Below are 24330 nucleotides of genomic sequence, written 5' to 3' on the forward strand. Positions count from 1 at the left end.
TTGATATGGGATCGAAAGGACACCTTAGCAAACCACCTTAGTTGAGCCATTAGCATGACATAAATAAATATGTACACTCTATAACAGTTTGTCATTTGGGGGCAACTCTCATCCCATAAAAGCATACATGCAATGTTTTCAAACCTGGTTGGCATGATGCTGTGACTCTGTTTTGACAAGGTAGGTCCACAAACAACCTAAGCTGCCATTTCAAAATACTGACCATGTTGATTCAGAATCAACAGAATGATTAAAAGATCAAACGGGAAGTGCTAAATGAGTAGAGGAACCAACATAGGACTATAATATTGTACTAAAGGATATCTTTAGAGATTGGTGGATGCAGAATGTACACCAAAATGTACCAAATGTCCTAGCCACTATATTAGGAGTGCATTGATGTCATTGCCACTGTAAATATGGCAGATGGGATATCCAACACTCTTTGGCAGACATCCTCCTCCATCAATTCTATTTAAGGCCCTAAATCTTTAAAATGTATTTTTTAACTGTAAAAGTGTAAACAGCCTTTTTTTATACCTCTATCCATTTTCCAAATTTCCATATGCTATCATTTCTTTGTTTGCATTTGCATTTGACAATTTCAGCCAACACTGCAGAAACCTTTAGCAAAGTCTGTATGGTGCATACACTGTTCTCTATATCAGACTGATATTTTTTATTTGTTTTAATTGTCAAGTGAAACATGATACGAACCTTCTAGTGGCATAAAGGTTCGAGGAAAAATGCCAAAATGTCCATGGTGCTGCACAAAGATCATTATACCACAGAGTTTTCTATGCCATAGCATTGTATATTACCATATAATACTATTACCCACGCTCAAATGTACTTATTTTATCTGCATCTGAAAAATAATAGACTGCCTCTTCTAGCCCTTCAGACCCCAGGACTTGAAAAACTTCAAAGACTGTGGCTTTTAACAGTGACAGTCCTCCCACAACGCTGCAAGCTAGGTAGCAGTTAGGGTCCTGATGTCAGTTGATGATAGGGAAACTGGCAGGTTAAACTGCAGCAGCATTGTTCCATCACATTGATGGTGCAAATAATATTGATCATATTTAAACAGACAGTGTCCTTTAAGTACCTCCAACTTGGTTGAGAAACAAATATCTAACATATATATTGGTTTGTGTGTTCTACATGAAAAGCTGGTGTTCCTCAGTGGAAAGCTGCCTACTGCCAGTGTTTGCCTATGCCTAGGGTATGGACTGAAGATCCTTTATAAAAGGGTATTGGAAGGACAGTGATATGTAGAAACCCTAGTCATAAACAAAAAAAATCATATGTGTGATTTAATAAATTTCTTTTTTGTGAGTTACAAAGGTTTGGAGTTATATTCTGAGAATTATAACTCATCCCAAAGTTGTGATTTTGCTTTATATATAAACTAATCGAGTGTGGCTCTCAGCTGTCAATTCACACGTCCCAGATCATTGAGTAATCCCTGATTTTAATCTGGGGGTAATCAGTGATGCTAAGGAGTGGAAGAAACAGCAACTTTACTTCAGCCTGTAAATAAGGCCATAGTAAAAATTGTAATTTTCATTCTGCTCAGAAACACATATCATCTATAAAAAATATTAACATTTGATCAACATGTAGTACTGTTTTTGAATGCAATAATGTGATAGAAGTGAGGCACAGGTAGAGCTGAAAGTGTCATTACACTAATGCTGAAACCCTGAGGAAACAATTTTGCATATCTCTCTTTTTTCTTATATTATATATCCCTCCCCAATTCATTTTATTTAATTGAAAAATTGTTTTTCTGTGTTTGCGCTTGAAGAACAATATTAAAACAGTGTTAGAAGCCCCTATAATGATCGAGGACTTCAAATTCAGATTCTTTGCACTTGAACTCACTTTAGCAAAGTATTATTCCCTTTTCCCCAGTGAAACAATGCATTGGTTCCATTAAGATTCGATGGGAGACTTGGAAAGCTAAACGCTTAACTTTGAGTCATGTAAACCATTAAGGTGTCTTTTATTAAAAAACATAATATACACATGTAGGAATTTTGCCCAACTGACAAAGACTAAAAGATGTATAATGCATGCATGTAATGTGTGCATGTTTGCATCATATATGTTCTCTAAGATCAACTTGTGTACTTTCACTAGAGCCAGGGGTATTTGAGAATGAGAGTTTATGTAAATGCATTCAAATGAAGTAAATAGTAAGCACTCACCCAATCGTTATTTTATGGAAGTTTACATTTTTCAGTGCATTTGTCTAACTTTTAGCTTCACATCTAGGATTTGTATTAACTCAAAACGAAGTATTAAAAAGTAGAAATTCCATTATATTCATGAGCCTAAAAATGCATTATGTGCAATGCATGCACAAAAGTGAAAGATTAGTGCTTAAACATTTATTCAGGTTTTATACCACCACAATGAGGTATCTTTCAAGACATATTTCAATTAAGCTTCAATTGAAAAAATGCAACATTGAAAAATGGAGTGATGAACTAACACTCATAATGTAAATCTGATACCCTTTGTCCATACATTGTGTGTTCAGGCCTGAGTATTTTTGAGATGACATTTTTTTCAGAAATACAGAGCAATGTATTCTTTTCTCACAATTAGACAATTCCCTGTTGAATAACATATCATTTTTAGCAAGTCTATTATATTTGCATGAGTCAATTTCATTATTGCAAATTTCAGTTCATTTTGAAAATGTACAAACAAAGTAGCAGAAGAGAGAACAAGAATGAAAGACATACCCCCACCAGACTTGCATCGAAAGTAAAAAAAAAAACTTTCCTATATTAACTTGATTTCATTACCCTTCTAAACCCTTGCCACCCAAAATAGTTAGCTCACTATTGCCAGATTCTGAAGTAGAGAGAAGTAAGTACAAGTTTAGCATTGAGTGATGTTTATTAAGACTCTTAACAAGAGCATGATTCAAAGGGGACGAAGAAGAGGAAGCAATATTAATGTGAAATTCATCTTCCTACTCAGCATAAAAATGAATTACCCCATTGTAAGTAAAATGTTCTTGTCTAATTAGCAATAAAACTTAGACTCTACTTTATATTAACAATAACATTTCATCTCTACCCATAGTTTGAGGTATTTTACCTGCATGTAGCAAATTATGAGAATATATTGTAGATCACTGGCATTAGCGAGCTCGCCAATAGCCTTCTTATCCAATTTCTGGCATAGTGGACTTGATATTTTTCATACGCTATGGTAGTAAGTGAGCTGCTCTGATTGTAGAAGCTGATGATGCCCCTCAATCCCCCTTGTAATACAACACCTTAATCAATAACACATGCAAGTTCCCTCGGTAGCTGTCGGTGATTATTCCTTGTTATTTTGAGAAAGGTTTGGTTCTGATGACCTTCAGAGCACTGTGGATAATGGACTCTCATTACAAAAACATATTTGTACCCTTTGTTTTTTGTTTTTGGAGTTTCCTTTTTCTCTTGCCAACATCATGAGTGGTACAGTATTCATTTTTAGGTCTGGCATTAGCCAGGACCTTTTAATTTTACGAAAATCATTTATTAAATATTCTTATTCGTGTGGCCTTCCAGACAGCTCTCATCATCCATGCTTCTGTTTGGTGTCATTCACATACTTCTTTCCCCCACTAGAGCATATTACATTGGGTGATGGGTCAGCCAACGTCAGCTGCTGGGTGGCTTCACTGTTAGTGAGAGCATTTTGTTTTTTCACGAGGAGCACAGATGCACACAAAGCAGTTCCCTTCTGTGCCAGGGACTACTACTGCAATTAATGCTTTTTGAGACCAACACCATATTTTCTCCTGGAGCCGTTTTTTAAATCTCCAACCCCCCCAAAAAAGTTTTTCAAAATTCAAATGTAAGTTTTTGCAAGATAGTATTACCATCAGAATTGGAGTCTCAGTATGGAGCACAAACAATCACTTCAGCATCACTACAAAGCCCAGGAATAAAATATCTGGAAAAAACGAGTAAGTCACCTATGGAAAATGTTGCCATAGAACCAAAATACTCTGAATTATTACTATTCACGCACCAGATCTCTCCTGTTTGCCACTCGGTACAATGTGGCCATCCACCCGTATCTGTGACCCTGTAAACATTGACTGAGGACTGCACGCCTTTCTGATTAAAGATTTAATTGCATGGTCCTGTCATTTTGTCAGACAATGGCCACTTGTCAACAACTGTATTTAGTTGGAGGAAAAAGTTTAGAAAAGGGTTTGCGTTTCATCCATTTCATAACTCATTATAGTTAAGGTGTTGACTTGTTCGCTAAAGAAGCAGAGAAAGTGGCAAGCACACATTGTGTGTTTTTATTTCATGTTTGCAACTTCATTAACTCACCCTTACTAGTTTCAATTCATTCTTCCCCTCTTTTGGCCCATTTAAGCTTAGTGTCTGGAAGGGCTGCGGTTGCCACACTACAATGAATGCGATACCTGGATTATCTTTAGCTCTTGTGGCTAAATCACTCGGCATTTCAACATCCACCTAAAAACAGAAATAGTTTCTCACTTATGAGCACTTGGCAAAATCCACTTTGATTTATGAGGTGGATGGTGTATGGTCAAACCATTTTCTTGTGGTACTCATTTTCACAAGAACTGTATGAAAGATGATGTACCGACAGACCATCATTTTTTCATCCGTCCTTCTCATCATAATTACAGAACGAATATCACCTAATTAGAGTCTAGTCGGATGCATGGCACCTTATCACAAAAAGCATCAAGAACGAGGATTATTCCTGTATAAAGCTAGTTGTAGGAATGTTATCTTCGAAGTTAGTCTCTCAGGAGAGTGGTATTCACAGAATCTTGTTTGGCTCGCATTAAAAGCCATGCTTTATGATAAAGTGGCCTATCTCAACCAGCCTGAGCTTGTGGCAGGTTTTAAATAGTTTTGCTATGTAGTAGCTCCACAGTGATAGACACAGTACTGCCAGACCTATGACGGGCATGTCAGAGTAACCCGGTGAGCTGTTGTGGAAGGCATCCTTGAGTTATCCCGTGAACTGCATCTTTTTGTGTGAGAATCTGAGATACGGATTTAAAATGAAGGACTGACTTAAATCTTGTGGGTCTCTGTCCTTTATACTAAGTGGCATATTGGATCAGACCTACTTTCGATAACATGTAATGATAGAAGTTGGCGATAGCTAGATTATTGATTATTAGTAACTGAGGGCCACAAAAGGGAAAAAACGCCATTTGCAACAGCAAAAAGGCCAGGTACGATGTACCATCCCTATTTTGCAAGTTGGTATGCAGCTACCGACTGGCAAAATAGAGATTGTGACTCACAATCAGGAAGGGGAGTCCTGAGGGTGTCCCTTCCTAATTGCAAGTCGCAATGATATGTATGATTGTTTTGTGACTGTGAATGCGCCCGCACAATAATCGCAGTTCACACCAATTTCAAATAGGTGTAAACCCATTTGCAAATGGGAAGGAGTCCCCAGGGGACCCCTTCTCCTTTGTGAATGGATGCAAAAATATTTTTTCAGAGCAGGCAGTGGTCCCATGGATCATTGTCTACTCTGAAAAAATGAAAAGAAAACTTTCCATTTTTCTTTTTGAAATGCAGCCCATTTTCTGTTAAAGAAAATGGGTTGCATCTAAAAACAAGCATTTGCAATGCAACAGGTCTCGCATTTCTCCGAGTTAGAGCTATTAGCAGTTGTAAACTCCCAACCGGACTTCTCTTGCCTCATTAAATGGAAAAAAGAGTGCGATCGCGCTGCTACAGTTCACTCGTAGTGAAACCTATCGGCAAAAGTGCAATTATCTATGTAACTGGCAAAAGTGCAATTAACTATGTAATAGGGTCGATGTCATGCAAAGTGTTTGACTTCTGCCAAGCGAGATCGCGCTGCGAAAAAAGAGAAAAAAATAGTCCACAAATCGACTGGAAAACAGCGAGCCTCGTCTTTTCAGTACTTGGTCGCTGCGCTCGAGGAGGGCTAACCACTGGAAAAGGCATAACATATGCATGCCTTCCAGTAATGAAATCAAGCAGATTTTAAAAGGCAAGCCCAAGAACCAATGAAAGACACTGACGTGACATGGACAGGGCTCCGAGCCCTTTTCTAACTACTACAGCGTCTTGCAAGCGCATGCTAGAACAGGCTCGACCCTAAAAAATGTTTTATTGAAAAGCAGTCACAGACATGGTGGCCTGCTGAACCCAGCAGGCCACCCTTCTTGTGAGTGTGGCCATTCCCAATGGGGTCGCAAATTGCAACATATCTCATGAATATTAATGATGTAGGTAATTTGCCACTCCACAGGGAATCACTAAATGTGTCTGAGACATGTGTACATTTCATTTTGCTAGTCTCTAATTGCAATTCGCAATGATTTACAATTAGAGACTTGCAAAATGAAATGGTTGTACATCTGTCCGTTTGGTCCTAAGCACAGTGCTTAATTTAGAAAATAATTAGTGCTGGTGACCATAACGCTGCTCAGAAGCTCCTGGCCCCGCTGGCCCACGCTATAAAATGTCAGTGAGATGAAGACCAAGGCTGCATAGTGCTAAATCCACTTCAGGCCTCTTTAATGCACTGACAGACACCCATACCCTTGTATTTCACTTTTGCAGTTCCCTGCTTTCTCACTTTATAGCAGTTGTTTCATCTTTCTCTTCCACCTTTTTTCCCGCTTACGTTTTTTCACTCTCTTGAATTCGGAAAATGTCTGATGAGGAAAATTAAGTGCTGGTCCTCCTAAAGAAATACAGGTGCCCCCCGCCAGCTACCACTGGCTCAAATTAGAAACTGCTTGTGCAGAGTAAAATGCATTAAGTGCTGACTGCTTTTCAGTTTGTTTTCATGGTGTGCATTGCATATGATGGACAGAGAAGATTGGAATTTTGTTACTTTTTTCCCTTGTTCAATGTCCTTACCAATTAGTGGATATCCAACAACCATTCCCATTTTGTTGTCTTTTTGCTTTTAAAAAGCTATGCGCGCATTCTTACATTTGTAAAAATTGGTTTACTGCAGCAAAACCTGTTTCCCATTGCTTAAACTATGCAGGAGGTATTCTATCCATGTCGGCTGTTAATGGTGGGGTAGTGACTTTCCTTAAAACTACTAATTTACCATAAAAAACACTGCTTCTTTTGAAGTTTAACTAGAGAATGTCGCAGCCGTATTTAACTGTACTCTTGCTTAAATAAATTATGTTCCTGTTTGTGATTTTTGCGCTGTCACTGTGCAAGTATTGCTAAAATATATGGTAGTTCATATGTATCTTTTTTAATTCTCTTGTGTTGTATACCTTGATATGCTCCTTGCAGAAAACCAAGCAAGGGTAATCATATTGCACAACCTTTATTCTACAGTTTGAATATACGCCCAGTATTAGCTCTACCAGACATATCATGAACAGTGACTACCCAGAGGCACAGAAAGGAGCCATTTGACTGTTTTTATTAATCGCACTGTCTACAGCTCAGGTTTTCAATTCAAGACTGCCACACTTGCTATGGTAGTCGGACCGCCGCAGACAGGGTGGTCCGACCACTCTATTATGACTGTGGCACATGGGCCATGATCCAGCCGCCGGCACCACCAGGTTGCCTCCGGTCGACAGCCTGGCGTCTCGGTGGTCGCAATCTGCTAGGGCAGTGCTGCAAGCAGCGCTGCCATGGGGATTACAAGTCCCCTTTCCACCAGCCTTTGACTGACGGTCTCACTGCCATGCAAAAGCTGGTGGAAAGGGGATGTCGGGGCCCCTATGGACAGCCCCATTCCACATTTCACTACCTGAATTACGGGCAGTGAAATGTGCGACGGGTGCTGTCGCACCCAACGCACCACAACTTTGCCGCCAGCTAGATTACGAGCCGGCGTCAATGTTGTGGTGAGTTTTCAGCTGGGCCAGCTGGCGGAAACACTGTTTTTGCCCGCTGGCCCAGCAGAAAACTTCTAGTAGGACGACCAGCATACCTCCAGCACTGGCGGTATGCTGGATGCAGCGGCTTTGGCAGTCTACAATAAAGACTGCCGAAGTTGTAATGAGGGCCTCAGTTCCTTCTGTCAAGAACTGTCAGAAGTTTCTGACTGACATGGTGCAATTTTGATAATGTAATTTCCTGGTGGCTCGAGTTCATTCAAAGATTTCACACATCAGTTTTGTCAGTAGCCATGTCTTACTCCATTCTTAATTTTGATTTACTCCTGAATTTTCAGGAGCAGGACATAGAGACTTGGTTGGTGTACGAGTAAGAATGACTGACTCTTTTAGCACTCCTGGCTTAACTCCAAGCTTAATCCTGGAATGTAGGAGTAATACAAGAGAAAGTCATAGTAAAATCTATGTGAATCAGGCCCATGTGTACCCAATGTACCGTGAGTAACTTTGTCTTACTCCTGGAAATTACTCACAGAAATTCCTTTCTGTATTGAGCCTGGATATAAAGGTGTGACTCACACTTAAGCCTGGAGTGAAACACAACTCTTCATAGAAGACATCTTGAGGTCAACAGATGATCTTTTATTGTGTAATACCATTGGGCTTAGAAAGCACAATAAACAGGCATATTTTCATGCTTCTTGGTCACCGTTGTGTCACTTTTTATGACTCTCCAGTGGCCCAGTGTGCAGACCTATATCTACGAGGTCACACAAAACCACTTTGCATGGCTTTTCATGGCCTTGCAGTTATGACGTAAAGCAATGCAAGTCTTTGCGTTGCCTTATACTGTGTCAGGCAGGTGATCCAAGGGCGTTGTGGTGGGTGTTCCCACACAACACCCATGATTATTGACATATTCCCAGATTCACAAGAATCTGTAAACCTGGGAATGTGTCAAAACTGTACACCTCCCCATGGCAGGCACAACAAAGAGAAATATCATTATTTCTCCTCGTTGCTTCCTCTTTCTGCGAAAGAGGAGAAAGCCTCTCCAGATTTTGTGCCCCTTCTTGCATAAAAACAATCCAGCCATCAACGTAGACACCCTTGCACCATGGGTTTGGCGCTAGGCAGCAAACTGTGTTCCAAAGCAGTGGAATGGACAGAAATGCACTGTATCTTGTAAATACGGTGCATTTCTGCCCTTTCGAATTGGCATAGGGTTGCATAGCAGAAAGACGTGCGGTGTTGCCCTAAGTCAATTCCTTGAAAATATGCCCCACGTGTAAAATTACAGAGGACAATTTTGTATACTTTTTCCTGCTTGGCCAGGTTGGAATAAAAATGGTTTCTCAAGACGGCCAAAATGATTTCACAACATGGAAAACGTTTTTGGAAACTCCTCATCCTTGAGAGTGAAAATCACAAGCTCGAGACTACAGAAAAGACAATATGATTTGTGCTATTAATGTACATCACTACCATGTTATTATAAATAAGTCTTTTCAATGAAAATCAATAGAGAACAGTGAATAATATAACTTTTTGCAATGCAATGGTATTAATTTATTGAGTGAATGAGGAAGATGTTGCTCCATGGCTGACATTTCAAATGATCAAATAAGAAAACCTGTTTTCCCCTATTTTTTTTAACCCCTTAGCAAACAAGATACATATAGCGTTATATTAGGCAAGGGTTTTTTTCACCTTAGTTTGTAAAATGTCAATGACTTACTGTGAAAGTGAGACTTGAAGTGACTGCGGGCATAAAAATGTAAATTTGCAATTCTAGATATGTTAATTTCTCATGGATAAAACCTAATGCTAGATTATGTGTCTAGCAATAATAACACCATAAGACAAAAAAATCAATGGAAACTGTGAAAATAAATTAAGGGATGTACAAAAATGTAGTTTGAAAAAGTGGACCTGTTCAGCCTGCCACAATTACTAATCCTTAAAATGACTTCTGGGAGCAGTATGCCACACATGAAAGGATTTCAGATACTGCTTACTAGAGAAGTTAATTGAAGATTGGATCCTGGATAGGCATCCAAATTGCCTTGGGGATATAAAAATTTAATTTGGCAGTTGGAGTGCACCACGTATTAGGGAATCTTAAACTGGCTCACAAAAACATTATTTTTGTTCTGCTGCTGTAGTTATCTGTTACTGGTTTGCTGTTCGTGCCAATTTTTTTTAATTCATAGTTAACAGACAAAAACATAACTTCAGGCTTCATCTTTGAAACAAGAGCAAGTGGTGGATGCAAAAATCATAGCCATGATACTTGTATACTCAGTCATTACTGAATTCATGACTTTTAAATCAATTAGCCTCCTTGGCAGTGTGAGTCCTTTTTAGGGTCGAGCCTGCGTTGCATGCGCTCGCGCATGCGTTTCGCAGGGAGACTCTTTTGTATTTATAAAAGGGCTCGGAGCCCTGTCAACTTCACATCAGTGTTTTTTATTGGTTGGTGGGCTTCCCTAATAAAATCTGCTTGCTTTCATTAGTCGAAGGCACGCATATGGCATGCCTTTTCCGGTGGCTAGCCGTTCTCCAGCGCAGCGACCAAGTACAGAAAACATGCGAGGCTCGCTGTTTTCCATCGGGCTCGTGGACTTTTTTTTCTCTAATTTACAAGCCCGATGTCGCTTGGCAGAAGTCGAGCGATTTATGTACTTGATTTCACTTTTTCGGGTTATGTACATAAATGCACTTTTGCCCAATAGGTGAAAAGTCAGGTTAGGAGTTTACAACGCGATCAGCTCTAACATGAGCAAACGCGAGACCCGATGCATTGTAAATGCTTGTTATTATGGGTCAGCGCAAAGCACTCCGTCCATTCTGTAATCTATCTTTGGGCTTCAAACCACGCCCATGTCATGTCAGTCACTTACATAGGGTCGTGGGCTTGCCTTTTAAAATCCGCTTGCTTTCATTTGTGAAAGGCATGCATACATCATGCCTTTTCTGGTGTTTAGCCCACCTACACAGCACTTGTAAACTACTAAAAACATATGAGGCTCAATGTTTTTAGCCTGGGGTCCGGACTACTTCATCTGTTTATTTTCTACGCAGCACGATTGCGCTGCATTTTACATAGTGCGATCGTGCTGTGTTTTTTTTTCTTTACAACGCTAATAGCTCTAACTCGAGCAAATGCGAGACCCGTTGCATTGAAAATGCTTGTTATAAGAAGCATTGGCAAAGGAAATAGGTCTGTCTTTAACCTGCCAACAATTGTAAATATAAACATTATTTGTTTTTATGATGCTAGATAAAAGTATCAAATAAATGTGTTTTCTGTGTGAAATGAATGTAGTAGAAAAAAATTGGAATGAGGCAAACCACAGAACGATTGAATGTGCTTTTCAAACGTGAAATACTGCTTAATACATTCCAACGCAAACAATTCACGAAAGGCCGAATGATTCAGCAAACTACACAGCATACGCGCGCCATCTATATTTAAAACAAATGATAACAAAAGGTCAAGAAGGCAACTGCGCTATCGAAGCCTAAAAGGGCCTCTAGAAATGTTTTAACATTTTCTCAAACTGGGCTTTTTTCGTGAATTTACAGTAAATGTCGGCGTATTCTAATCATTGCTGACCCCTTCTATAGCAGAGAAGTGGCCAGGAAATGGAAAAGCAAGTCTAAATTCCTGCTACTCTTGCTTAACCCAGTTACTTAGAGCTCAACAAGGAACAAGACTTCTGACAGGAAGTATTCGATGATAAATAAAATAGTGTTACCACTTTCTGTGATAGTATGGGTCAAGGGAAGGTGTCTGGTGACACCAATTGTGGTGCTAGGGATCACGGAGCTGATTTGGGATCTCCAAACACACGACGTGTAGTTCGTTTGGAAAGGTACAAAAATGGCAGAGACAATTGGAAATTCCAGGATCAAAACCACAGCTGACTGACAAAACAGAAAATTCAGCTCAATGGCTTCTCCTCGCCTTCAGCGCGCACGTTTTCCTTTGATCTCGAGCCCTATTGCAGAACAAACACGAGGGGAAAAGTTCACAGCAACAAACCAAATTGATGTGTTTTTGCTGTTTTTTTTTTTTTTTCGCAAGAACTGTGCTGAAGGTCTTTCTTTAGGGGCGTGCCTTTGATTATTTGTGCTCTGAAAGATGTAACAGGCCTATGCTGTTTATGATTATAGGGGTAAAGTCATGGCCACTCAGTGTCACAAGGTGTCAGAGGGTTTCTGAGTGAAGAAGTCCAAGGCCGAATTCTGCTGTTTTACATCTGTTTGGTGTGGCAGTTTTTCCCTTAGCTAGGAAGCAGCTGTTTAATGTTTACTTTTATGCATGAAATTTCAGACATTGGTACAACAAGGTGTAAAGGAAACATGGACCCACACACATTGAATGCATGATGTAGGCCACTGATGTGATTACCACCTTTTTGTGAATCAGGCCATGGAGGTGAACAGCACAGAGCTTCTCAGTTACTGCCATATGCCATAGCTTCTGAATTCGTACATAGGGCTCAATCAAATACATGCCAAACTACTCAACAAAAGGTTTTACTATTACACAACGTTTCAACACTTATTTTACTCACCTCTGAAAAGTAAACGGCTGTGTACACAACAGGATCCATACTTGCTACATTAGTACTTCTCACAAATCTTTGCAATTGATAAATTCATCCTATGAGCATCTTACATACCCATTTGTCCCAAGCAAAACTGATTGAACCCAAAGGGACAGAAGAGAAGAGGGACAAGTTAAAGCTAGTACATGAACTGTGTAACAAGCATGCATAAGTGAAAAATGTAAAAGTAAATCCTTGTAGCAATATTAGAAGGTGATACATAGGATCCTGCAATCCCGGTATAAAGCATGGGCTCAATTCACAAAGGTAAACTTAGAAGTTTGGCCTAGACTTAGACCAAACGTCTAAGTTTATGACTTTGAGAATTCACAAAGGGCATTTACAAGTAGTATACTTAGGTCCACACTCGGGGCGTAGCTAAAGATATTACTCTTAAATGCCATTTGTGAATTCCCAAAGTCGTAAACGTCGATGTTTGGTCTGAGTTTAGACCATATGTCTAAGTTTACCTTTGTGAATCGGTCCCCAGTTCAATAATGTGCTTATTGCAGGCAACTTGCAGCCTCTGGTTGCCTCTAATAACTAAATGAAATAGCCGCTAAACTGTAATAACGTCTTATAGTTAAGTTCTAACATCATAATGATGGCTGTTGGCCAGCAGCCAATGGGAAAAGCTGGCCTAAGGACATAATTATAGCCACACTTTAAAAAACGAAAACAAAACATGCCTTTTCCTTCTTCCACTCTATTTTTTAAATTAACAGTGATACACAGAAAGGAGAAATGTATGCAAATCGTTCCCTTTTCTCCATGTAGGGCATATTAGGAAAGATCAAGGTTCAGATTTACTAATGCCTTGTCCTGGGTGTGCATCACAAAGTGACGTAAACCCACCACAAAGTGTCGGGTGGGATTTACTATCCAATGCAAACCAGGATTTGCGGTAGGTAGTACTCCCCAAAGTAATACAAACATGTGCTATTTTTAGACAATGGGGCATTACATGGGGGGTAGAGGGGACAAGGGTTTTCCCAAGTAACCATTAATGTGTTTTGACACAAATCAATATGTACTAGCATTCGTGGTCAGGGATTTGCTCCAAAACCTTACATCTTCTTTAGGCAAGCATATTTTTCCAACTCTGCATTGAACAGCACACATTCAAAGTGAGAAAATCCTCACAGGATAGTTTTCGTTACAAAAGAGTCCCCCTCCAGTAAAAACATATATGTTAGAGAACGCACACACGCGAGCCCAATTCAACAAGGAATGTGTGTTGGTGCCAAAAGTGTGCCAGTGCTAATGGAGACACAAAATTCCTAATCTTAGTACATATGGCATATTTTTAATCCCTCTCTTTGACACAAGTCAGCACAGCAACTTCAGTTGCTGCACTGTGGTCCGTCAAATGTTAGTAAGTCTGGGTGAGAATATTTCTGCACGTTTCTACACGTTCTGAGCTACAGCATATTTTAAAATCTGACTTGTATAAAAATGATTCTTAATTTTTTACTACAATTATTTAACTGCTTTTTGATGTGTTTAGTTTTTCAACAGAGATTCTAATTGTATTCTTCATCTTACAAACATCCTAGCTCTTTCATATTAGAGAACATACCAAGGATATAACAGTTTGTGGAAAGGTGATGCTGTGACCATGTATTTTAATGCATAAACTACCCCTACCATAGTTTATGAGGATATTGCAAGCCAACCACGAAGTTCCATGAGCTTATAAAGGTATCAAGCCTTCAGCCATATTCCTCTATATGATTACAGATTGCATCAGTGATATGCAATATCCTTGTATTGTATGGCATGGAGGTTATCCATTATATCACAACAGTTGTAAGGGCGGAAAGGATTCACTGTGCAAAAAATGTTAAAAATATATAATGTGATTTTTTGGAGGGCGTGTCAAAATTCCACCTATACACTTATGGGTAAACAAACACATTGTATGATGAAGTTGTATTTAGGAATGTACCATCATTCATCTATTGCTCAGCACAAAAGATGCCAAATGACCCTTAAATGTTAAGTACAAATATTGTACATACCATCGGCATTTTTTGAAATCCAAAGGGTTGGTGAGTGATTGAGGCATGGCAAAATGTGAGCATGCAGCTGACAAGTTAAGTACAGATCCCAGCAGCTGGTGCTAGGCTCACTGAGCTACCTTACCAGCAAGTATTTTTCCCCTTTTAAAAGAGGCACGTTTTTACAACTCCTATAGACTGCTTATTTTTTTCTGAGGGTGATGTTTGGCTGTGTTTTGGGAAGACCTTGCCAGAATAAGCTGCTTTTGAATAGGCGTATGAGTCACTCACATAGCTGATAAACCTCCTCAACAGGTTTAGGCACAGCTCCTTCTGCCATTGTGAGAGTTTGGCTTCTGAAAGGAACGTGCTGCACGTACAGAAACTCCCGATTATAGGCTAGACATTAAATAGACAGCAGTAAAAATACATAGTACAAAGGAATGGCTTTAAATCCAGGCTAAGTGAAGCTCAGAGAAACAATACACCTACACCCAACTTTGAGGTTTTTGGAGTAACAATGATCGAAACAAAATTGCACATTTGCCCTAGGTTGGGATGGCAGCAAATGCATTTTAAAGTTTTATATTATCAATTGTGTCATCACGTTGCAAACTGACAGTTTCAGAAATCTTGCACTGTGCCTTATGGTGGTATTGCACAGGAAGTCAATTTCCCTGAAATCTTTCCAAACATCCTCTTAACCATGCACCTCCCCTACCGTCCTGGAGGTGCTCTGGGGTGTTTGTTCTGTGGACTGCTCTTTGGAGTATTGTATTGTGTTGTATCTGCATTTATATAGAGCTTGCTACCCCTGGTAAACCATTTCATGCATGGTAGCATGCTAGTCCGGAACCCAAGGTTAGTGATTAATCCAGTCTTTTTGGTTGGCAGACAATGAAATGCCCCGACTCTAGGAGCACTAAGGACTAGTGAAATGTGTTGGGGTAGATGTCGCTGTGGTGTTCATTTTTATCTTAGATGGTGATTGAAATGGAAAAACAAAAGAGTACCTGCTTGCTTCTGAGAAAAGCTGGTATTCTCCTGTTTGCTCCAGAGAAGTGCTGGTATTCTCCTAAGAATCCATGGTATCCCCCCCCCCCCCGAAAACAAAGAAGTGCAGGTACTGAATACCTGATAGTACCTGCCCATCTGAAGCACTGGTATTAAAAAAGTAATTTGATAAGGCCTTCTGAAGGTGATGGTCCCGCTGATACAACACAGCTACAGGCTAACCGCGCTCAGGGTCAGAGCACATCCAGAGTTCTGACCTCTAGAGGGCTATTTGCTGAACGACTGTTTGCTGGTGAGGTAAGAATGTGGGCTTTCAGGTTGGCGGTGGATTACTCTCTGACAGGCAGAGCGGTGAGAGGGTTTAAAACACCAGGACCTGTAAATGTAAAATCTAAAGCACAAATTCAAAGGCCTATCACTATATACTATTGCCTCGTGCCACACTAACCTTTTTGTGGTGTTGCACAAAGACACTCCTAATTATTGGCAGCATATTTTGGTTCATGCATATTAATAGACTGGCTTGCAGTGAATTGTGAAAAGATGATTTCGGCCAATGGGGACCTGTTAGAGGCACAGCGCCTCTTAAAGAAACAGAATCCTGTACACTCTCGCTCAGACGCCTATTTTGTAATGAAATAGGAGGCACAAAGCACATAGACTGTATTGCTGCTTCTCTAGCCTAAAAGAGGGGCTGCTGACCTAAATTCGAATGCTTTAAAACAATTAGGAAGTATTTGAAATGGGCTACTTATTCCCAGCAAAAGCCTGCAACTGAAGCTTAGTGATACGGAAGAGCAGGTTATCTTCAGGGCCATATGGCTCCTCATTGCATGGTCACGTGCACGCTGCAATTTGAAATCAGTGCCCTTCGGTGACAAAACTCATTCGTCAAGGGGGAGTCAGGCATTGTGATTTCACATTGCAAAACGAGTCACTTTGCCCCGCCATATCATTTGCAGTGAGATTTTGGGTGCTTTGTTTATGGTTCGGCCTTATCTGGTTTCTTTTTGTGTGTTCTGTGTGCTAGATTCATAAGTGAACTTGTTCATCATATTTGGGGGATTTAGAAATAGCATCTCATCATTAGCAGACTCGTAGCAGATCATGTTCTGAGGTTTGAGATCTAGGAGATTTTCATTTACGAACAGAACTAATAACAACGTATTTTATAGCGCTACATAGCGAACTGCTGCCGTTCCTAAGAGCTGCGAATCACAGAAGTTAATATAACCCGATTCATAAAGTCCTTGATTAAACGTCAAACGTTTAGGGCCTACAGGCACATTTGCCCTATACCTCTATGAAAATAAAAGCAATTGATGTGCTTGCGAGAACATCCAGAACTTGAATTCACAAATACAGACTGGTTTCCTACAAATAGCTACTTTATTTGTTTGAAGTTTGGAGCGTTTTAATTACAGACACGTTTCCTTCTGCAGAGATCTCTAGAAGACCTGGTTTCCAACGGGTTTCTCTGCTTTATATACTATGTAGTGTTTATGCACCACCTATGTTATAAGTTTATTAATATTATGTAATTGTTGTTCTTGTATTTATGCATAGTGTATGTAATGTAAATAGGCTCAGAGCTTTTTTCCTCTTTCTGTACAACAGTGACTTTGCCCAAATACAATGTAAAAGGAAGACCCTCTCAATTCAATACCATAGGAGGACGAAGAAGAGGCCAGCCTCGTCTCGAAGGTTTATCTGAACAAGTGTTATGGTTTTCATATTGTCTCGGACATATTCTGTCGGTGCAAGGCTTTTCCGTACTCAACTTTCCTATGACTTGAGCTGTGAACTGAACTAGAGTTTAAAACCTTTCAATGTATGCATTTGTATTATTATCTGGATGGTGGCATGAAGGCAAATAAAGCATTTTGTATGGAACAAAAAATGATTTCCCTTTGGCGTGGCTGGAGTTACTATGTATTAACTCAAAAGTGATTTTTTTTAAAGTCCACCTTTCAAGGATCACGTTTTTTCCATGTGCTCTATTGGAACACAGAACCATATTTCATTTTAATATACCACCCTACAGGATAAAAGATAAATTATTGGCTGACGCTGATATGTATCAATTACTGTAGCAGAATTAACAAATCTCGATCGAACAAATATCGAATGATGTGAAACTATATCTTTGTAACAATCTCATTTGGTTGCTATAGCTTCATATGTGGTTCTGCTCGCCCATTTGTTGGGAGGTGGGAGCAAAACACACTGAGCACGTCTTAGGGGAAAGGACATTGCTTTGGTTCGCAGCAAAAAGCTGAGAAGTGCATTATTTCTGTTACTCCAACCATCCCTTTTTGCCTCAAGCATACAGGATCATCCTTTCTGCCTTGAATGTCCCATTCGTTTCATCATTCAACCTAGTGATGTATCACTCCTGTATCACAACAGCCAAGAAGTTAGATTTTTGAATCTGGGCCGCCTTTAACGTTTGGCGGATGGGATACTCTCTCACAAATGTGATGGATATCACGTCGGCAGAGTTGCAAATACCATTGGATTTATTTCACCTGTAAAAGGATATCCATCATATTTGTAACAGAGTATCCCATCTTTAAACTCTAAATCAGGCTTCTTGTAGCAGAATGAAAAACCTTTTTCGTAGCATGTATAGCCTTATATCTAAAAGCTCTCTTTTGCCTTATTAAAACAGTTGAACTTCTGAATACAGGATGTCAGGGAGTCCATGTGTGTACTAACTTGCACCATTGCATGGTCCCATGGGGTATATTCCCACTTTATTTCAAGCGATACAATTGAATGACAATACTTTTGCTCCCAATACATTGATCTAACAATTGATAATTAATTGACAAAGTAACTATGGGTAGAGGTAAGAATAATAATTATATACGTACATCCTAGGGTAAGTATAGGTGGAGGCAAGACTAGTAATTTTTTTTTTTTTTTTGTGATTTAGTGGTAAGTGATGAAGTGGATGAGATACTATTTTATGCCTGTAAGACTGACCTCAGTATCATGCCATACCATCTTCCATTGGTTGACAAATTTCAGGCAGCATGTCCTTTACATAGTAACATACTAGGCACAGTCTTTTTTCTAATCTATTATTTATCTCTCTTTCTACTGCTCCTAAAGGTGCTTGTCTCCATCACTTCAAAATGTAGTGATCTTCTGAAGTTAAATGCTTGAGTTTCCTAATTGGTGTTTGTTGAAAAGAGGACCATTGTCAGATTTTGCAACTTCATGAATTTCCTACGCAGAGAACAATTAATTGACAGTGAAGACCTTGATTGCACTCATTTGTGTCAACTACCACAAATAATGGGAAATATTTGTCTATGACAACCAGTGTGCATACCCATGACTAAAGGGGCCTGGTAAAGTTAAAGGTTATTTTCCTCTCTCCGGGTGCTTTCCAGCACGAGTGACATCTATAGTGTCTCTGATACATTTCACAATCATGGCTCCTGGGTGGCAAGTCCTGGAAATCTCATATGTCCTCTCAAGAATTTCATTGTGGGTGTACTTTTGCAATGTGTTTTTGCATCATGTTTGCAGCTTTTCGTCTGAGTGCTGCTCCTATGGCCACAGAGAAGTATGTGCATGGGTAGGTCGACAATTCAATTTGAATATTTTTAAATGTCATTTGTTTCCATTCAAATCTGGTTAGTGAATCTGGTGGACATTGATGGAATGAGATCGCTTATTGCTGATAACACATTTACTTTACCCACTGTGAAGTGTTATAACAACCTGTTGGCTGTAAGCAGTCATAGAGGTTCTTAATCATATAACTTAGGCCTTCCTCCATTGGTGATGCACACGTCTTCTGGTTTGGCAGCTGGTCTCTGGATATCTAATCAGCTGGATTTCTTGCTTTTTCTTTTTTATAAAAAATGTCTCAACGTAATCCTTGATTCAAGTACCTGACTTGTGAAAGTATGCTCTCTCACCCTCAGTGAGGCTGTCATGTCCCTGTATTTTAAACGGGTTCCCCAGTAGATCTTTAAAGCCCCAAGAGGAAAAGTGTATCACATGCCCTTTGGTGAAAAGGAAAACTGGAATGTATCTCTCTCTCCTCTCTCTTATAAGTTATGTTATTTTAGATGGGAAGTGTTAAGAGTCAGAAACCATGTCAGAGGATGTGTTATCTTCAAGAGTGTAGTAAACACAGAGCCTCACCCCGTTTCCCAGAAACAGCAGACAAACACGGCAGCCAGTATTTTGCTAAATGTAGTTATTGACTATGCATTACCCATCTACAAATTATGTGCACCATTATTATTATTATTATTATTATTATTATTATTATTATGACAATCTCAACAGCTATTACAGAACAATTGCTAGAAAAGCTTCAAACATATTTCATCACAGACCTCTACTCCGTTATTATAATTCTTACCTAATTTGCCTGTATGCTTCCAGCCATATTACTGTTTGCAATATTTGGTTAGGATATCCAACTAAATAATATTATGTCAAGCCATGCCAGTTTCCCTGCATATCTTTCAAAGTTGTTGGATATGCAGTTGGCACGTTCTTCCAGCAACCAGCACTTGTGTGTGCCACATCTCCCTAATTCTAGCATCCTTTTATACTTTGTCTTTGATGCCCTCTAGAGAGGGAAGGTGACACTACTACAAAGCTCTTTTGTTGCTGCTTCAGAATACTGACAACATTCTTTTTTCAGAAGTGTACAGAAGGCAAGCAAATGTAACTATTTATTCTTCCTTTCAAATCACATCCATACAAGTCAAGATGGTCTTGTGGCTGTAATCATTAGATATAGTTCTGCAGGTTTCAGAGAGCAGAACATTTACAGTTCTCTATTTATTTATGTCACTAATATAAAAATCAACTATGCTAACTGAGCACCCATTTGTTAGCATTACCATTGAAACAATGTGTTACCTTTCTAGGCCCTAAGCCTGTCGCATGCACACTCTGAGGAATGAATGTGTTTATGTTCACATTCAATCAGACCTGGCTTGTATATAACATATATATTACCAGGAAAGCTCTAACCCACACAGGATCCATGTTTTGTGCGACAATCACCAGATTCACAATCATTTGCTCTAGCTCTGTGATATATAGTTACTTATTAAATCTGTAGCTATGTGTATGTAATACTGTTAGACCTGGCATCCTTGACCTGGTTTCCCCTGACATTTTGCCTTCATACCTCGTGTTTTGCTGACCTTCTTTTTGATGGCTTTAGGACTCTTGCCACTTTAACACTGCTCACCAGTGCTAAAGTGCATGTGCTCTCTGCTTAAAACATGGTAACATTGGCTTATTCATAATTAGAATATTTAATTTACTTATATGTCTTTAGTGAAATGCACTACCTGTGCACAGGACCTGTAACGTAAATCCTACTAGAGGGCCTCCAGGACTGATAATGTGGTGTACATGTGGTAGTACTTACAAATACATTACTTTCATCATTTGGAGTTTGTGTTTGTCTCAATGTGTCAGTATCATGGCTGTGGTCACTCAAGTCAAAGCAATGATATAGAGAAATGAGATGTGAAGTCCAGGGCCAATAAATAGTATTTTGGGTTCCATTTAGAGTGGCCACCCATAAGGTGGTTTATAAAAATCAGGGTTCGTAATATTGAAAGTGGAATCAGCACACCTGTCCTTAACAGGGCAAGTGACTCTCCCCCAGGTTATTATCTGTTACTCATTTTTATCAGCAATGTAGGTGTAGGGGTATAGTGGACAATACCCAAGTGTTATTGAAATTGACTGATTCAGATAAGGGCCACAACATTATTAAGTGAATCTTTGCCACCCTACTGGCCCGGATGAGCAATGATTGGCTTTGCTTTTACTTATGCTCATTTTTTATAACTACATTCGTAAATGTGTATACTTGTGGGCCTTGTACAACTACATAAAATGTAGAACAAGTACCTGTTTTGTATGCCTGGTCCTATTTCTAGTGCACCACAGGCATGCGCAGTCACAACCTTCTGGCTCCTACTAAAATCTTGTCACAATCGTCTCTCTTTCCACTTTAGACTCACATTTCTTGTGTCACTTCTTCTCTGCATGCCTACTCCTACTTACCTCATACTCTGTAAAGGTTCCCTGTTATGCTTGTTGACTACAAGCAAACTAAATCCCTTACAGAGCTCATTGTAATACTAAAATCTGATAACTGTTCATGAGATTCATCTGATGCTTTCAGTCACACAAACCATAATCAAGTGCTCTAACCTCCAATGTAATACCTTCTCTAATATCCTTATTTAGCCACTCAATACACTCTGATATCCACCTCTCTTCACTCTTCCTTTAAATATTCTATTGTTCTGCATGTAATAAAGAAATGTACTGATAACTCCAGGCCCCTTCTACTGGCTACCAGGTGTCTCTACTTCCTTTTTTCACCAAAACACTTGAACCCCTTGTTTTCCACTGCCTGACTCTCCAACTTAATGCCATCAATCTGCTCCTCCACTTCTAATCTAATTTCAAATATTTCAATACACTAAAGCAGCCCTCACAGTTAACTAATTTAATCTACGCCGCATACAACAACCAGCTCTCATACATCTTCAACCACCAAACCTTAATTGAATACTATCGACCCTTTGCCTTACTGATTCTGCTCTCAATCGGTTATCCATCTATCTCTTTAAAATGTCTTTCACCATGGAAAGACAGATCATCAGATCTTCTTCTATCACATTAAAGTTCAGTCTCTCCTCAGGCTCTGTACTGGGACTCATCTCTTTCCGACTCTACAATACCTCCCTTGATGATAACATTTCCTTGTTATTATTCTCCTTCCACCTGTATGTGAGTGACATCACATTTCCTTCTCCTTCACAACCTTTTGTCCCTGTCAGCAGTTTTGGATATCTTGGATGTCAGACTGCCTTGCTGTTATTTGTCACTGGATGGCATTACATTCATTCATACTGAACTCTGCTAAAACAGAGGTCTTACACTTTCTTTTCTCCTCTAGAAATCCTACCACGGCTAGTTCTACCTACTTTCTGCCAACCTGCCTGCTCACTTTTGCCCATGTCAGCCAGAAATCTATAAGTACTCTTCTACTTCATTATGTAAATGTAATCTCTTATTATCAACACAACCACTGCAGTAAGATACCAAATCCTAAATATTCATAGAATGTGCCCCAAATCCAAATACCTAATTTACCCTCTACTAATTAACAAATTAGACTGTGGCAATAGTCTATTAGTGGGTATTCCTTTGCTCCTCTGCGCAAAGTACTGAACTAGACCACTATAGTACTTTTGCCGCACCTGCCAGAAACTCAAGAAGAAATGGATCCTCGAGCGCACACCCGACAACCTTGCTACCCTCAAGGACGCCAACCGTGAACACCACCAACGGATCCGACTCGCCAAGCGTGCCCACTTCACAGAACGCCTCAACAACAACGCCCACGACTGCAAAGAACTCTTCTGCATCGTGAAGGAACTCTCCAACCCTAACGCCAACGTCAACGACGTCCCTCCCTCCCAGAAACTCTGCGACGATCTCTCCACCTTCTTCCACCAGAAAATCGCAGCCATCCACGACAGCTTCAACACCGCACCTCCGCCAGACCCCACCCCCGACGACTCCTCCCACGCCTGCCGCCTCACCACCTGGACCCAAGTAGACGACGCCGAAACCCTAACAACCATGAATTCCATCCACTCAGGCTCTCCCACGGACCCGTGCCCACATCACGTATTCAACAAAGCCGACGCCAGCATCGCCCCCAAACTCCGCAAGATCATCAACCTCTCCTTCAACACCGCCACCTTCCCGGACAGCTGGAAGCACGCAGAAATCCAACCCCTCCTCAAGAAACCCAAGGCTGACCCCAACGATCTCAAAAACTTCCGACCGATCTCTCTCCTCCCTTTTCCAGCGAAGGTCATCGAGAAGATCGTCAACGCATAGCTCGCCCACTTCCTAGAAGACAACTCCATCCTAGACCCCTCATAATCTGGATTCAGACGAAACCACAGCACTGAGACCGCACTCCTTGCCGCCACAGATGACATCAGACAACAAATGGACAACGGCGAAACCTCAGCCCTCATCCTCCTCGACCTATCAGCCGCTTTCGACACAGTATGCCACCGCACCCTGCTAACCCGTCTCCACGAAGCCGGCATCCAAGACAAAGCCCTCAACTGGATCTCATCCTTCCTCTCCGACAGAACCCAGAGAGTCCGACTCTCACCCTTCCACTCCAAAGACACCAACCTCATCTGCGGCGTCCCCCAAGGCTCCTCTCTTAGCCCAACGTTGTTCAACGTCTACATGGCCCCCCTCGCACAACTGGCCCGTCATCACAACCTCAGCATCATCTCCTACGCCGACGACACCCAGCTCGTCCTCTCCCTGACCAAAGATCCGCTCACCGCCAAAACTAACCTCCACAAGGGACTAAAATCCATCGCCGAGTGGATGAACAACAGCCGCCTTAAGCTCAACTCCGACAAAACGGAAGTCCTCATCCTCGGACGCACCCCCTCGGCCTGGAACGACTCCTGGTGGCCCACCGCCCTCGGACCACCACCCACCCCAGCTAGCCACGCACAAAACCTCGGCTTCGTCCCCGACTCTGCTCTCACCATGTCCAAACAGGTCAACGCCGTCTCCTCTTCTTGTTTCAACACCCTCCGCATGCTCCGCAGGATCTTCAAGTGGATTCCAACAGGAACCAGGAAGACGGTGACTCAAGCCCTCGTCAGTAGCAGACTTGACTACGGCAACGCACTCTACACAGGCATCCCAACGAAAGACATCAAACGACTCCAACGCATACAGAACGCATCCGCCCGCCTGATCCTCGACATACCCC

The sequence above is a fragment of the Pleurodeles waltl genome, chromosome 8 (genome assembly GCF_031143425.1).
Source record: "Pleurodeles waltl isolate 20211129_DDA chromosome 8, aPleWal1.hap1.20221129, whole genome shotgun sequence".
In the NCBI taxonomy this organism is placed as follows: domain Eukaryota; kingdom Metazoa; phylum Chordata; class Amphibia; order Caudata; family Salamandridae; genus Pleurodeles; species Pleurodeles waltl.